The 16,656-nt window shown below is 35.6% G+C and overlaps 1 long non-coding RNA gene across 1 annotated transcript; it reads left to right on the top strand.

Annotated features, from left to right (window-relative positions):
• Window positions 1-2,170: 2,170 nt before the first annotated feature.
• Window positions 2,171-6,565, top strand: LOC125244206. Its single transcript, XR_007179249.1, has 2 exons — window positions 2,171-2,595; window positions 6,407-6,565. It is a non-coding gene; the product is annotated as an uncharacterized LOC125244206 (long non-coding RNA).
• The last annotated feature ends 10,091 nt before the right edge of the window (window positions 6,566-16,656 follow it).

Genomic DNA, 16,656 nt, shown 5'->3' with positions numbered 1-16,656 from the left:
TCTGTCATTAATTACTCACCCTCATGTCGTTCCACACCCATATCTTCAGAACACAAATTAAGATATTTTTGATGAAATCCGATGGCTCAGTGAGGCCTGCATCACCAGCAATAACACTCCCTTTTTCAATGGCCAGAAGAGAATACTTTTTGTGCACCAAAAATAACGAAATACGACTTTATTCAACAATATCTAGTGATGGGCAATTTCAAAACACTGCTTCATGAAGCTTCGAAGCTTTACGAATCTTTTATTTCAAATCAGTGGTTCAGAGCATGTATCAAACTGCCAAAGTCACATGAATTATTTGAAGTTATGACGTAATGAAGCCTCATTTACTGAAATCACGTGATTTTGGCACTCTGAACCACTAATTTGAAATAAAAGATTCGTAAAGCTTTGAAGCTTCATGAAGCAGTGTTTTGCACTATAGGTATTGTTGAATAAAGTCATTTTTTTTTTTTTTTTTGGTACACAAAAAGTATTCTTGTCACTTTATAATAGGTTGAAACACTGTAGTCACATGATCTGTTTTAAATACAGTACAGTCCAAAAGTTTGGAACCACTAAGATTTTTAATGTTTTTAAAAGAAGTTTCGTCTGCTCACCAAGGCTACATTTATTAACATTTAAAAACAGTAATATTGTGAAATATTATTACAATTTAAAATAACTGTGTACTATTTAAATATATTTGACAAAGTAATTTATTCCTGTGATCAAAGCTGAATTTTCAGCATCATTACTCCAGTCTTCAGTGTCACATGATCCTTCAGAAATCTTTCTAATATGCTGATCTGCTGCTCAATAAACATTTATGATTATTTTCAATGTTGAAAACAGTTGTGTACTTTTTTTTTTCAGGATTCCTTGATGAATAGAAAGTTCAAAAGAACAGCATTTATCTGAAATACAAAGCTTCTGTAGCATTATACACTACCGTTCAAAAGTTTGGGGTCAGTAAGAATTTTTATTTTTATTTTTTTGAAAAGAAATTAAAGAAATGAATACTTTTATTCAGCAAGGATGCATTAAATCAATCAAAAGTGGCAGTAAAGACATTTATATTGTTACAAAAGATTAGATTTCAGATAAACACTGTTCTTTTGAACTTTCTATTCATCAAATAATCCTGAAAAAAAATATTGTACACAAATATTTTGTACAATCGTACACATTAAATGTTTCTTGAGCAGCAGATCATCATATTAGAATGATTTCTGAAGGATCATGTGACACTGAAGACTGGAGTAATGATGCTGAAAATTCAGCTTTGCATCACAGGAATAAATTACTTTGTCAAATATATTTAAATAGTACACAGTTATTTTAAATTGTAATAATATTTCACAATATTACTGTTTTTACTGTATTTTTAATTAAATAAATGTAGCCTTGGTGAGCAGACGAAACTTCTTTTAAAAACATTAAAAATCTTAGTGGTTCCAAACTTTTGGACTGTACTGTATGTTTTTAGCAGCTTTCTGGCCATTAAAAAAGGGAGTGTTATTACTGGCGATGCAGGCCTCACTGAGCCATCGGATTTTATCAAAAATATCTTAATTTGTGTTCTGAAGATGAACGAAGGTCTTACGGGTGTGGAACATGAGGATGAGTAATTAATGACAGAATTTTCATTTTTGGGTGAACTAACCCTTTAAGTGTAATATAGTCTAAGATACTAAAACGCACCTTTTAGGGGTATATAAGGTACAAAGTTGTCACTTTGAGGGTACCGCGCCTCAGTGACAAGCTGTTGTAACCCTAAAAGTAAAGTTTTGCACAATTTTTCTGACTGTGCATAGATAGATAGATAGATAGATAGATAGATAGATAGATAGATAGATAGATAGATAGATAGATAGATTAATAGATTGATTGATAGATAAAAATCGTTTCTGGTCCCCATTGACTTCCCCATATGATTTTGTCCATACTATGGAAGTCAGTGGGGACCATCACTGTTTGGTTACTAAGATTCTTCAAAATATCTTCTTTTGTGTTCAGCAGAAGAAAGAAATTCATACAGGTTTGGAACAACTTGAGGGTGAGGAAATGATGACAGAATTTTCATTTTTAGGTGAACTATCTCTTTAAATGTTATATGCATGTTTTCCAGCAGATGGCGCTGTCTACCTTTGGGAGTTAGTCAAACGATGGGAAGCTGTCCTGCATTTTTATAGTAAATCAAGCTGCTTTTACTAATTCAAATCAGCCAAACTGAAGCACTTTGCTTTCTCTGATTGCTCCACAACCACATTTGCTCCAAATCACCTTATATTCCTATTACTAACTAGTTTTACTAATAAATACACCTCTGAATCAGCAATAAAAATGTCATGCTCTGAGTAGCCAAAAAGAAAGAGAGCATATTTGTGATTCAGAGGAGTTCGGAAGGCGAGGCTTTGGTAGACTATAATGCTTAATTGTCTTTTTCTGGGTAGTAGTTTAAAGAAAGTGTTTCTTTGTTCCAGGCAGTTGGACCTCCAGGGTGACCCGTATACTCACTTTATAATGATGAAAGGTTCCTGAAACACATCTGGTTCTTGTGGAAAGCGGCAGAAAATCCTTTGAAGTCTGAAAAACATGCTGAAGGTGGGTGGTACTGTACCTGCTGCACTCTATTGTTCAAAGATCTGCAGTTTAATGTAAAAACAGCAGTAAAGGTTTGGATAAGGCCGTGAGGGGCTAATTGCTTGTATTTGAAATTGCAGGGACAAAATGTGATTAAAATATATCATTCTAATTATTATCAATGTGTGAAAACATTTTTTAGGATCCTTTTGATGAATAGAAAGTTCAAACATTTATTGGAAACAGAAATATTTTGTGGCATTATAAATGTCAGTTTTGATCAATTTAATGCATCCTTGCTGAATAATTTAAAAAATCTTACTGAACTCATATGAATGGTACATATACACATACAAAAATATATAAATTATGGGTAAAAGAGTAAATCGTTTTTATCATTTTATTTTCTAAAATTATTATCTCTAATAATTGGATTAAACAGTTAATCCAGTGTAAGTATTATTTATATAGCTGACAGGCAATCTAGCAAGTTGGTGTATTAATATAGTGTTTAAAGTCAGTCACAGGTGTGTGTTCATAAGCATTTTACAACAGCTTTGAATCTGATTTATAATGCTGAAAATGAACTTTTAATGAAAACAAATATGCATTTGCATTTTTAAAAATGTCCACTAGTGGACCTTCCTGTTAAAAGTCAGCAGATGATCTTTAAAATCATCTTTGGGTGAATTTTAAAGGAAAAGTTCACTGAAAAAATTTAAATTCTTTCTATTTACTTGTTGTTTATGTGATTTCAAACCCATATGCATTTATTTTTTTTCTGTGGGAACACACATTTTTCATTCAATTTAGTAGCCATGTCACATGAAAAAAATACTATAAATCTATTCTATATGAGTCCATCATGCACTATTCCAAGTCTTTGATCTTTGATCTGTTTATACTTATATCAGCACACTGAACACTCCAGACAGTAAAGTTTACAGGCTTCTTACATGTCTGTCCTGTACAGCGTGAAGCGATGTACCAACATGCACCTCCACATGCTGGAGCTCTGAGTCACTGCTGAGGTGCACATATATAATTCACAGGGGCAAAAGTGGCTCCTCCATATATTATTAAATGAAATAACCTCTCATTTAGAGCAGCAGCGAGGAAAGCGTGTAAAACAGAAGGACGTTGTGCTGCCGCTCCGTCAGCGTTCTAAAAAGGAAAGTGCAAACGCAGCATGAGAACAGCTCATATGGGAACTTATTGGTGCTCTTTCATTGTCCAGAACAATGATAACAATTAACTTACTATCCGCTTATGTGCTGGCAAGACGTTTTGCCTCTACAAAATATAGTAGTGTACTGCGTTATTTTTAAAACAGCTAAATTAGACACTAGGGATCTGTTCCAAAACCTAGTGAGCCGCCTTGCTTTGTGATACCCTAATAAGTATTTACATACACTGCCCTCCAAAAGTTTGGAAACACCCCTGGCAAAGTGTGGTTTTGGACGATATCAGCATAAATCCTTATCATTTTTTGGTGCAAGTACATTAAAGTAACTTGACATTATCATTGATGACCATCAATTATAATTTTCATTTTGATTACATAATAATGGCAATATATACATGTCAAAGTCAGACATGCCCCTTTGCCAGCTGTGATGCTGGTTTAAACTTGGCCCAGGTTTGTAAAAGATTTTTGGGTCAGCACACCTTAATAGGTTCAACAATTGATTGCCAGTTAAAGGTGCCCTAGATTATGTTTTTAAAAATATGTAATATAAGTCTAAGGTGTCCCCTGAATGTGTCTGTGAAGTTTCAGCTCAAAATACCCCATAGATTTTTTTTTAATTAATTTTTTTAACTGCCTATTTTGGGGCATCATTATAAATGCGCCGATTTTATGCTGCGGCCCCTTTAAATCCTGTGCTCTCCGCCCACAGAGCTCGCGCTTGCCTTGAACAGTGCCTTAACAAAGTTTACACAGCTAATATAACCCTCAAAATGGATCTTTACAAAGTGTTCATCATGCATGCGGCATGCATGTGTCGGATTATGTGAGTATTGTATACTGTTATATTGTTTACATTTGATTTTTAATGAGTTTGATAGTGCTCCATGGCTAACGGCTAATGCTACACTGAGAGATTTATAAAGAATGAAGTTGTGTTTATGAATTATACAGACTGCAAGTGTTTAAAAATGAAAATAGTGACGGCTCTCTTGTCTCCGTGAATACAGTAATAACCGATGGTAACTTTAACCACATTTAACAGTACATTAGCAACATGCTAATGAAACATTTAGAAAGACAGTTTACAAATATCACTAAAAATATCATGTTATCATGGATCATGTCAGTTATTATTGCTCCATCTGCTATTTTTCGCTATTGTTCTTGCTTGCTTACCTAGTCTGATGATTTGGTTGTGCATATCCAGACGTTAATACTGGCTGCCCTTGTCTAATGCCTTTTATAATGTTGGAAACGTGGGCTGGCATATGCAAATATTGGGGCGTACACCCCGCCTGTTACGTAACAGTCGGTGTTATGTTGAGATTCGCCTGTTCTTCGGAGGTCTTTTAAACAAATGAGATTTATATCAAAAGGAGGAAACAATGGAGTTTGAGACTTGCTGTATGTCATTTCCATGTACTGAACTCTTGTTATTTAACTATGCCAAGATAAATTCAATTTTTCATTCGAGGGCACCTTTAAGTTTAGAATACAATGAACCAATTAGATAGAACCCAGTTTAGGTCAGATAGCTGCTAATGGTGGATATTTTGAGGAATCGAAAATTTAAGTTTATGTAATAAAATATGTTTTCGTAGTTTATGTTGTCCCTTATCAGTGCAAAATTATCACAAATTAAAAAGGATTCATGCCAATATTGTCCAAAACCCCACTTTTCTAGGGCGTTTCCAAACTTTTGGAAGGCAGTATTTTTTTTGAAGATTTCAATGATCAAGATGCCTTAGTATTTGGTCAACAGAAAGGCAGCATAATTAAGATGCCAACCATTTGGAACTGCCATATGATGTCTTAAAATGTTGCCTATGTAGGCAGCTCACTATGTTTTTGGAGCCGAGCCTGGAAGTCGTTAAGTCCTGCTGAACATCACAGGAGTTTTTGGCTTTGCAGCCTATCAGTCGCGAGCACGGATGTTTTCAATCAAACCGCTGCTGAGTTCCGCCCGTGAAAGTGGCACCATGATGGCCGCAGAGATCCCGAAAGTCTGCCGTCGCTGACTTACCATGACAGCCCACATAAGAGACGCGCTGCAGGCCGAGAGCTATAAATGGTGCGCTCTTCATCATGAGATGACCACAATCTAAACAGAAGCATCCTCTAAACATAGAAAGGTAAAATAAAGGGATTTCTATTTCTGGAGGTTCGGTTTCAGAACGTGTGCTGAAGGGTGAGGCTGAGATTTATAGACGTGTTTTATATAGTTGAACATGAACAACAGGATTACTGAGAGTTGTTTATAAGAGACGTGAGACCGTGACGGGCCTATCAGTTCTCACAAAGGCCAAAAGGTTTGCAGACATGTTACCTACGAGTTGAGCGAACAGTCTGCTGTTTATGGGTAACCTAAATACTAATAAAACACAGTTTTAAAGTCCCGCCTCTGTGCTTTGCACACTCAACTGGGCCAAGAGGCTAATGCTGTGCGGGACAGCATAAACCGAATAACCGTTAATAATGTATTAATTAAATGTGGATTAATGTGCAATGTGAGCAGAGAATGGACATCAGGTAAATGGTGGCTCCATTTAAAGGATGAAGTTTTGTGTTTACCATTTATTCTATATGTTATGAACCCAGTATGGGTCATATTTGTGGGTTGCTTGGTTTTTTGTTTGTTTGCAGGATGGAGTTAGGGTGAGTGACATCATGACTGAGGAGTTACACCTATGTTGGAGCTGATGCCGGCAAATTTAAGCAGTTCCCTTCTGCTCTCGTGTCGTTTTCGTTCTTTTTTCAGATTTTATTCTTACTTTAATAAATGTTATTCCTTTTTGATCGTGATCCAACATGTTGTATCCTTCTTTGTCGCGGCTTGTGAGCCGGACGTGACAAATGGGGGCTCGTCCGGGATTAAATTAGTTTAATCAACATGTTGAATTTCCTTACAAAATAACTGAACAGAAACAAAAACAAAGCACTTCCAAATCATGTTGAAAAACATGGAATTTTCAAAAGTTAAAGGACAAGCCCCCATTTTCTTTCAAATGATTTTTTGTATACGGTCGTGTTGACATATTATATCCTTTTTACAAGATGTAATATAAGTCTCTGGTGTCCCCAGAATTGGTCCGTGAAGTTTCAGCTCAAAATACCCCACAGATCATTTATTATAGCTTGTCAAATTTGTCTCTATTTGGGTGTGAGCAAAAACACGCCGTTTTTGTGTGTGTCCCTTTAAATGCAAATGAGCTGCTGCTCCCCGCCCCCTTTCCAGAAGAGGGCGGAGCTTTAACAGCTCAACAACAACAAAGCTGGAGAATCTCACGCAGCCAAAATGAGGATTGTCAGTAACGGTGTTCAGCCTTACATTGTTCAAACCGGAGTCGACACTGATGGAGAGACTCAGGAAGAGTGCCATTGGTTGAACAAACAGCAAGTCCCGCCCCAAACTCACACAATTGGCCAAACAAGCAAAGCATTGACTGAAAATATCCCAAGAGTCACAGTGTTTAATATATCTGAAATTGGCAAATGAACATACCAATGACACTTCACACAATGGCACACTTCAGCTTTGAACAAATGTATGTTTACTGAGAAACAATAAAGATACAGATAACGACTGATGTTTTTCAGTGTGCACTGCTGCACATCAGCGGGGATGAGTACACGTATGTGGCACGTGCATCAGAACGAACGGATATGAGAGAAGACATGGCTTGCGGGAGCAGGCAACACTGCGTCAGACAAACAAGCCATTTAAATATCGCATTAGAAGCACAAACCCTTCCTAAACCCCCTGTAGACGTCTATCTCTTTCAGCACACTCAGTGGTCTCCTGCGTGGCCAAATCAGTGCAGGGTTTAATGTCCAGCTGCCTCACTGCATTTATTACGCCTCTGATGCATTAAACACGCGTCTGGATGCGCTGTTGCTCCGGGTCACGTCTGATTACTGACTGACTCCAGTATTACAATAACAATACAGTACAACTCTGCTAAAAATCCAGTTCCCTTTCTTTGTCTATCTATCTATCTATCTATCTATCTATCTATCTATCTATCTATCTATCTATCTATCTATCTATCTATCTATCTATCTATCTATCTATCTATCTATCTATCTATCATAACAAAATAGTTATTGATTTTAGATACATTAAGATTTCCTAGATTTATATATATATATATATATATATATATATATATATATATATATATATATATAAATTACAGTACTTTTACAGTACTTTTCCCAGCATTCAGCAATATCATTAAACTAAACTAATTATAGTTTTCTAAATGCTGGTACAAATGATCTCTGACCGTGGTTATACAAGGGAAAAGACAACTCACTGATGCACTTATCACAAGCTGAACTTCAGATGTTTCTCCTGTGGTTTACCACAAGCTCTTCTTCAGGCCAACAATTCTGTTCTGACATGATAAGGAGCCTCTGGAGAGCAGACAGCAGTGGAGGATCTGGAACAGACCTGGACGCTCTCCAAAACCACAGGCCCGAGAATCTGTCCTCCTTCACTGCCAGGAGCTGGACTCTGAAGCAGACCTGCACCGAGAGATGAAGTCATGGCAAAGATGATCGTTATAGCACAATTATTCATTAAAATTAACAAAACTTTTATGGATATCCCCATAATTTATTACATCCCTATATACAGGGAGTGCAGAATTATTAGGCAAGTTGATTTTCTGATCATATTTTTTTCCCAAGCACATTTTACCAATTCCAATCCACATCAATCTTAATAACTACTATTAATATTGTTTTTAATCATTTATAAGTGATATATAATTGTTCATGAAGGCTGGAAATGAAAAATGCCTTATATTCAGGTGTGCAGAATTATTAGGCAAGTTTTCTTTTACAGGCAAAATGAGCCAAAAAAGAGATTTAACTCAGACTGAAAAGTCAAAAATTATTAAATACTCATGAGAAGGACGCAACACTAATGCAATACTAGAAATTGCAAAGTTAAAGCATGACCAAGGGACAGCAAAATGCTCATTGGGTCAGCGGGGTCAGACAAAAACAGGTGGAAAAGAAAAGACACGTTAACTGCAAAATAATTAAGAATTATGTGTGAAACCATCAGGAACCCTTTAGTCTCCAGCGCCACCATTTTCCAGAACTGCAACCTACCTGGAGTCTCCAGAAGTGCAAGGTCTCAGGATCTCAGAGACTTAGGTTAGCTAAAGAATCCTAAAAAATTACCCGCACTTGATAAGAATCACAAGCTGAAGTGTTATAAAATACATGAAGACTGGGTTTTTATAGGCCTTATAAACAGACAGCTTGAGAGTGACTCCTGAAGGACCAGCACCACATCCTCTTGTACCACTGTTTGAAGAATTTATCTTCCAGAATCTGGCAGTAAGTTTTGGAAGATCATTTTTAGTCCATCTCTGCAAGACAGACATTTCAGGATAAGAGATGGACTAAAAGTGAACTCAAACACCTTACTGCCAGATTCTGGATAAATTCTTCAAACAGTGGTACAAGAGGATGTGGTGCTGGTCCATCAGGAGTCATTCTCAAGCTGTCTGTCTATAAGCCCTATTAAAACCCAGTCTTCATGTATTTTATAACACTTCAGCTTGTAATTCTTATCAAGTGCAGGTCATTTTTTAGGATTCTTTAGCTAACCTAAGTCTCTGAGATCATAACACCTTGCACTTCTGGAGACTCCAGGTAGGTTGCAGCTCTGGAAAATGGTGGCGCTGGAGACTAAAGGGTTCCTGATGGTTTCACACTTAATTCTTCACCTTAATTCTTAATTATTTTGCAGTTAACATGTGTCTTTTCTTTTCCACCTGTTTTTGTCTGACCCCGCTGACCCAATGAGCATTTTGCTGTCCCTTGGTCATGCTTTAACTTTGCAATTTCTAGTATTGCATTAGTATTGCGTCCTTCTCATGAGTATTTAATAATTTTTGACTTTTCAGTCTGAGTTAAATCTCTTTTTTGGCTCATTTTGCCTGTAAAAGAAAACTTGCCTAATAATTCTGCACACCTGAATATAAGGCATTTTTCATTTCCAGCCTTCATGAACAATTATATATCACTTATAAATGATTAAAAACAATATTAATAGTAGTTATTAAGATTGATGTGGATTGGAATTGGTAAAATGTGCTTGGGAAAAAAATATGATCAGAAAATCAACTTGCCTAATAATTCTGCACTCCCTGTATATATATATATAATTGGTCTCTGATAAATATACCAATAAATGAATATTATAAATACAAAATAATAAATAGTATAATATAAAAATATATAAACATATTTTATTACACTTGTAATTTACACATACACACACCACACACTTGTAACTATAGAACTTTGTCTCTTAAAAATATAAAAATGATATTTATTATGTGAACATATATATAAATATCTGAAATATTATAATACAAAATAATAAACTAAATATTATACAAAATATAATCAAACCAAAAATTATTCAGACATTTTTGATATTTTGATATTTATGTAAGTGAGGATAGCAAAATAAAGTAAACTGTGACACATTATACCCAAATATTCTTCATACAGTGGACTACCAGTAAAATTGATAAAAATTTGGAACCAAAAATTATTCAAATACTTTGACCTGACCATGTTTTGCTTAAGTGTTATCTGACATAATTAAGATCATTTTTATTCTGACACAGTTTAACTCTGAGATCTTGTCATATTTTATTACCATTTTTTAAACTATAGTGAATAAACTGTGATAATGAATGAAATGTTCACAGTGTCTGAATAAATTTTGGTTTGACTGAAAAAAAAAAAAAAAAAAAAAAAAAAAAAAAATATATATATATATATATATATATATATATATATATATATATATATATATACAGTACAGTCCAAAAGTTTGGAACCACTAAGATTTTTAATGTTTTTAAAAGAAGTTTTGTCTGCTCACCAAGGCTACATTTATTTAATTAAAAATACAGTAAAAAACAGTAATATTGTGAAATATTATTACAATTTAAAATAACTGTGTACTATTTAAATATATTTGACAAAGTAATTTATTCCTGTGATCAAAGCTGAATTTTCAGCATCATTACTCCAGTCTTCAGTGTCACATGATCCTTCAGAAATCATTCTAATATGCTGATCTGCTGCTCAATAAACATTTATGATTATTTTCAATGTTGAAAACAGTTGTGTACTTTTTTTTTTTCAGGATTCCTTGATGAATAGAAAGTTCAAAAGAACAGCATTTATCTGAAATACAAAGCTTCTGTAGCATTATACACTACCGTTCAAAAGTTTGGGGACAGTAAGAATTTTTATTTTTATTTTTTTGAAAAGAAATTAAAGAAATTAATACTTTTATTCAGCAAGGATGCATTAAATCAATCAAAAGTGGCAGTAAAGACATTTATAATGTTACAAAAGATTAGATTTCAGATAAACACTGTTCTTTTGAACTTTCTATTCATTAAAATAATCCAGAAAAAAAATATTGTACACAAATATTTTGTACAATTGTACACATTAAATGTTTCTTGAGCAGCAGATCAGCATATTAGAATGATTTCTGAAGGATCATGTGACACTGAAGACTGGAGTAATGATGCTGAAAATTCAGCTTTGCATCACAGGAATAAATTACTGTGAAATATATTCAAATAGAAAACAGTTATTTTAAATTGTAATAATATTTCACAATATTACTGTTTTTACTGTATTTTTAATTAAATAAATGTAGCCTTGGTGAGCAGACAAAACTTCTTTTAAAGACATTAAAAATCTTAGTGGTTCCAAACTTTTGGACTGTACTGTGTATATATATATATATATATATATATATATATATATATATATATATATATATATATATATATATATATATATATATATATATATATATATATATATATATATATATATAATTGGTCTCTGATAAATATAAGAATAAATGAATATTATAAATACAAAATAATAAATAGTATAAAATAAAAATATATAAATATAATTGATTTATTACACTTGTAATTTACACACACCACACATTTGTAACTATAAAACTTTGTCTCTTAAAAATAAATATGATATTAAATATGTGAAAATGTATAAATATTTGAAATATTATAATACAAAATAATAAATGAAATATTATACAAAATAATTTCTTTAAGATCTGAGCTGTGTAACATCACAAATATTTTAGTTAATTTAATTAAAGCCCACCAGTAGTCAGTTTTATCCTTTAATCTTTGATCACCAAAATGACATATTTAAACGTTTTTTTCCAGTGAAAAAAAAAATCTTAATGCCTCAAATAGGTCGAATGTATCTCTACACCCTTGCTTCATTTATTATATGCGGATCTATGAATATGATAATTAGCCCCGCCTCCACTCACTCACACAAGCTCAGAGATCCACTCGGTCAACTTACTTTAAGTTAAACGCTGCTCAATGATATCGCTTTTTACAACGTCGGACACATAATGGTAATTAATATTACAAATAAAAAATGTATTTGTTTTAATAAAAACTAAAAAAATATATTGTCTCTCTTTATCTTATCTACTTATTTTGTAGTTTATTATGTTCTCTAGCAAACTATGACGGCAACATTGGCACTAGTGGGTTAAAGCCTGCATGTCATTTATATCAAGGGAAATCCCTGGTACATCCAGTGATGACCAATGATGGCATAATGAGAGATGGCCGGAGTTTGTGGAAATGAAAATGCTGAGGGCACATTTGGCAGAAGTGAGACACATCGCAGAAGACGTTTCAGATTTGAGTCAAGCCGCTGCTTTTAGCGGTCAGACCGAACACATATGAGTAAGAACCAGAGTACTGAGACAGATACAGAGAGAACAGCTGTGCGTCTGACGCCCATGAACTGCCACGAGAGTAAGACGCATTCTTCCGTCTGTCTGTCATCACAAAGCAGGAGTGGATCGACCTCAAATCTCCCCCTCATATTTATATTCCAGCCCAAAACATCATATTCTCAGGTCCACTTGAACCGCTCACAATGCACACATTGTCACAGCCGGTTCTCCTAGACGTGCTTCACCGCGCCAAATTGCACGACCTCAAAGAAGATTAAAGGAACGTCTCTCTAGCTGACTGCCATTACTCAAATGATGTGAGAAGCCAAAACTGGCAAAATTATTTAGCTATATGTGGCTGAGAGCACAGCAACGACATGTACAATTGGCCACCGTCATGCTTTTGTGTGGTTATAAAACCAACAGCCAGAAAAAAGTGAACAGATCTGTATTGTTCAGTAGGAAAATGTGAAGTATTGTGCGATGACGTCAACTCCTGAAGAGTGGGAGACAGAGCCTTTTGTCATCGTGTTTGTTTGTGTCTATGTTTTTGTGAGCCAGAAGACAAAGACAAACAAGTACTTGTGCAATATCACAGTTTGACAGCATTTAAAGAAATCAGTCCTCAGCCACAGTTTCAAGACAATCTTAGAAACGTATAGCTGCTACCTGAATAAAAGCTGGTTTAAAGGGTTAGTTCACCCAAAAATGAAAATTTCTGTCATTAATTACTTACCCTCATGTCATTTCACACCTGTAAGACCTTCGTTCATCTTCAGAACACAAATTAAAATATTTTGGATAAAATCCGATGGCTCAGTGAGGCCTGCATCGCCAGAAAGATAATTAACTTTCAAATGCCCAGAAAGCTACTAAAGACATATTTAAAACAGATCATGTGACTACAGTGGTTCAACCTTAATATTATAAAGTGACAAGAATACTTTTAGTGCACCAAAAAAAAACAAAATAACGACTTTTAACGTTCTAGAACTTGGATATACCTTTCAGCATTGATGGTGCCTTTCCAGATGTGTAAGCTGCCCATGCCACACGCACTCATGCAACCCCATACCATCAGAGATGCAGGCTTCTGAACTGAGCGCTGATGACAACTTGGGTTGTCCTTGTCCTCTTTAGTCCGGATGACATGGCGTCCCAGTTTTCCAAAAAGAACTTCAAATTTTGATTCGTCTGACCACAGAACAGTTTTCCACTTTGCCACCGTCCATTTTAAATGAGCCTTGGCCCAGAGAAAACGCCTGCGCTTCTGGATCATGTTTAGATATGGCTTCTTTTTTGACCTATAGAGTTTCAGCCGGCAACGGCGAACGGCATGGTGGATTGTGTTCACGACAATGTTTTCTGGAAGTATTCCTGAGCCCATGTTGTGATTTCCATTACAGTAGCATTCCTGTATGTGATGCAGTGCCGTCTAAGGGCCCGACGATCACGGGCAACCAGTATGGTTTTCCGGCCTTGACCCTTACGCACAGAGATTGTTCCAGATTCTCTGAATCTTTGGATGATATTATGCACTGTAGATGATGATAACTTCAAACTCTTTGCAGTTTTTCTCTGAGAAACCCCTTTCTGATATTGCTCCACTATTTTTCGCCGCAGCATTGGGGGAATTGGTGATCCTCTGCCCATCTTGACTTCTGAGAGACACTGCCACTCTGAGAGGCTCTTTTTATACCCAATCATGTTGCCAGTTGACCTAATAAGTTGCAAATTGGTCCTCCAGCTGTTCCTTATATGTACATTTAACTTTTCTGGCCTCTTATTGCTACCTGTCCCAACTTTTTTGGAATGTGTAGCTCTCATTAAATCCAAAATGAGCCAATATTTGGCATGACATTTCAAAATGTTTCACTTTCAACATCTGATATGTTATCTATATTCTATTAAGAATAAAATATAAGTTTATGAGATTTGTAAATTATTGCATTCCTTTTTTATTCACAATTTGTACAGTGTCCCAATTTTTTTGGAATCAGGTTTGTAAATAAGTGGTGTTTTCTTCCAAGTTTTATCGCCATTCTTCATCAATAGCACACAAAATGCATGTACGGTCAGCATTCACAATTGCAATTTATTATATATATTATATATTATATACACACACATACATTTATTTTAATTTTATATTTTCATTTGAGTTAAAGTTCAAGGAAATCCACCATAAAAAAAAAATAAAAAAATTTACAGTTCAATAAATAAATGACGTATCCAAAGTCAATACGTAATCAAGGACTAAATAAGTTATCATATGGACCAAAGTAACCATGATTATGATTTTTGAGGTTGATGTTGAATGAGTCAGCACCTGGTTTGTTTGAACTCGTCAACCGATGGCAACTGCAACATGAATGACTCCAAACAATCACACTTTATATGTCTCTCTTGTCATTGTATCTTAACTGTGTCAATTTAAAGAGGTTTTCATGACTAGCAGGGCAGCAGATTGCAAGCATGTTCATGGTTCGTCACTGCTGGGATAAAAATACTTCCCAAAATAATTTATTCAAGGATTCCTTTTCTAGGTCAGATTTCCACGAGAGCCACAGCACTATATTTACAGAGGCTGTTTCAGTGCACAGACCTTCAGACATCATGAGAGCAGCGCTGGAGGAGTGTCCAATGATTCTGTGTGCTGCCAATGACACGTGTGAACAGCTGGAGGACGTGTGTCTTATCTCAGCTAAAAAAAAAAAAAAAAGGCACTTAAAAATATTATTTATAAAATAAAAGAACATTTGTCATAAGACAACCAATCTGGGCTGGAGTTTTCAGTCTTCAGAACATTTATAGGTAAAAAGTGCACAAGTAATTTTATGGTGTTTCTTGTCCTTTTTGAAACAATGACCTCAAAATACAAGATCAGAGGCTGCAGTGGAGTCTGTGCCTCAGTGGGAGTCGTCGCTCCAGACCCATAAAACCTAATAGGAGGTAAAACTCCTCACTCAGCAGCCCGCAGCTCTGTGTCTGACGCTGTGACTCCTTCCTGCTTCAAGAGGAACCACCGGAGACCCTCACGCCAGCGCATACAGACACTCACATTAGAGGCAAAGCCCTCAGGGACTACAACAGAGAGGAGAGGAAGGGACAGTCCAACACAAACAAACCCTTGCATTTCCTTTTCCCTCCACCTTATCTTCACTTCATCCCTCGTTTATTGTTCCTCCCCTATTATTCTCCTTGTGCTGATGCAGCTGTGAACTCTAACAGACTCCATGTGTGAGGTGAGAGGCTGAATCTGCTCAGCCAAGTAGGTTTTAATGGAGCTATTCTGGAATTTTTGTGTTACAAGAGTCAAGAACATGAAAACTCACAGGTGGGTTTATCGTGTCATTGTTCTTAAAGGAATAGTACAGCCCAAATAAAACAAACATTTTTGCTGCATCCGAAATCAAATACTTCCCTACTATATAATATGCGAAAAACAGTACACCCAAAGAGGCGAAAAATGTTCCCGAAGATCTGGACTGCAGGCTGGCCATTTCAGTACCTGGATCCTTCTTCTACGCAGCCATGATGTTGTAATTGATGCAGTATGTGGTCTGGCATTGTCATGTTGGAAAATGCAAGGTCTTCCCTGAAAGAGACGACGTCTGGATGGGAGCATATGTTGTTCTAGAACTTGGATATACCTTTCAGCATTGATGGTGCCTTTCCAGATGTGTAAGCTGCCCATGCCACACGCACTCATGCAACCCCATACCATCAGAGATGCAGGCTTCTGAACTGAGCGCTGATAACAACTTGGGCTGTCCTTGTCCTCTTTAGTCCGGATGACATGGCGTCCCAGTTTTCCAAAAAGAACTTTAAATTTTGATTCGTCTGACCACAGAACAATTTTCCACTTTGCCACAGTCTATTTTAAATGAGCCTTGGCCCAGAGAAAACATGCGCTTCTGGATCATGTTTAGATATGGCTTCTTTTTTGACCTATAGAGTTTTAGCCGGCAGCGGCGAATGACACGGTGGATTGTGTTCACCGACAATGTTTTCTGGAAGTATTCCTGTATTCCTAAATCAAATACTTCCCTACTATATAGTATGTGAAAAACAGTACACCAAAAGAGGCGAAAAATGTTCC

Source organism: Megalobrama amblycephala, linkage group LG13, assembly GCF_018812025.1.
Source record: "Megalobrama amblycephala isolate DHTTF-2021 linkage group LG13, ASM1881202v1, whole genome shotgun sequence".
In the NCBI taxonomy this organism is placed as follows: Eukaryota; Metazoa; Chordata; class Actinopteri; order Cypriniformes; family Xenocyprididae; genus Megalobrama; species Megalobrama amblycephala.
This window is presented reverse-complemented; position numbering and strand designations above follow the sequence as displayed.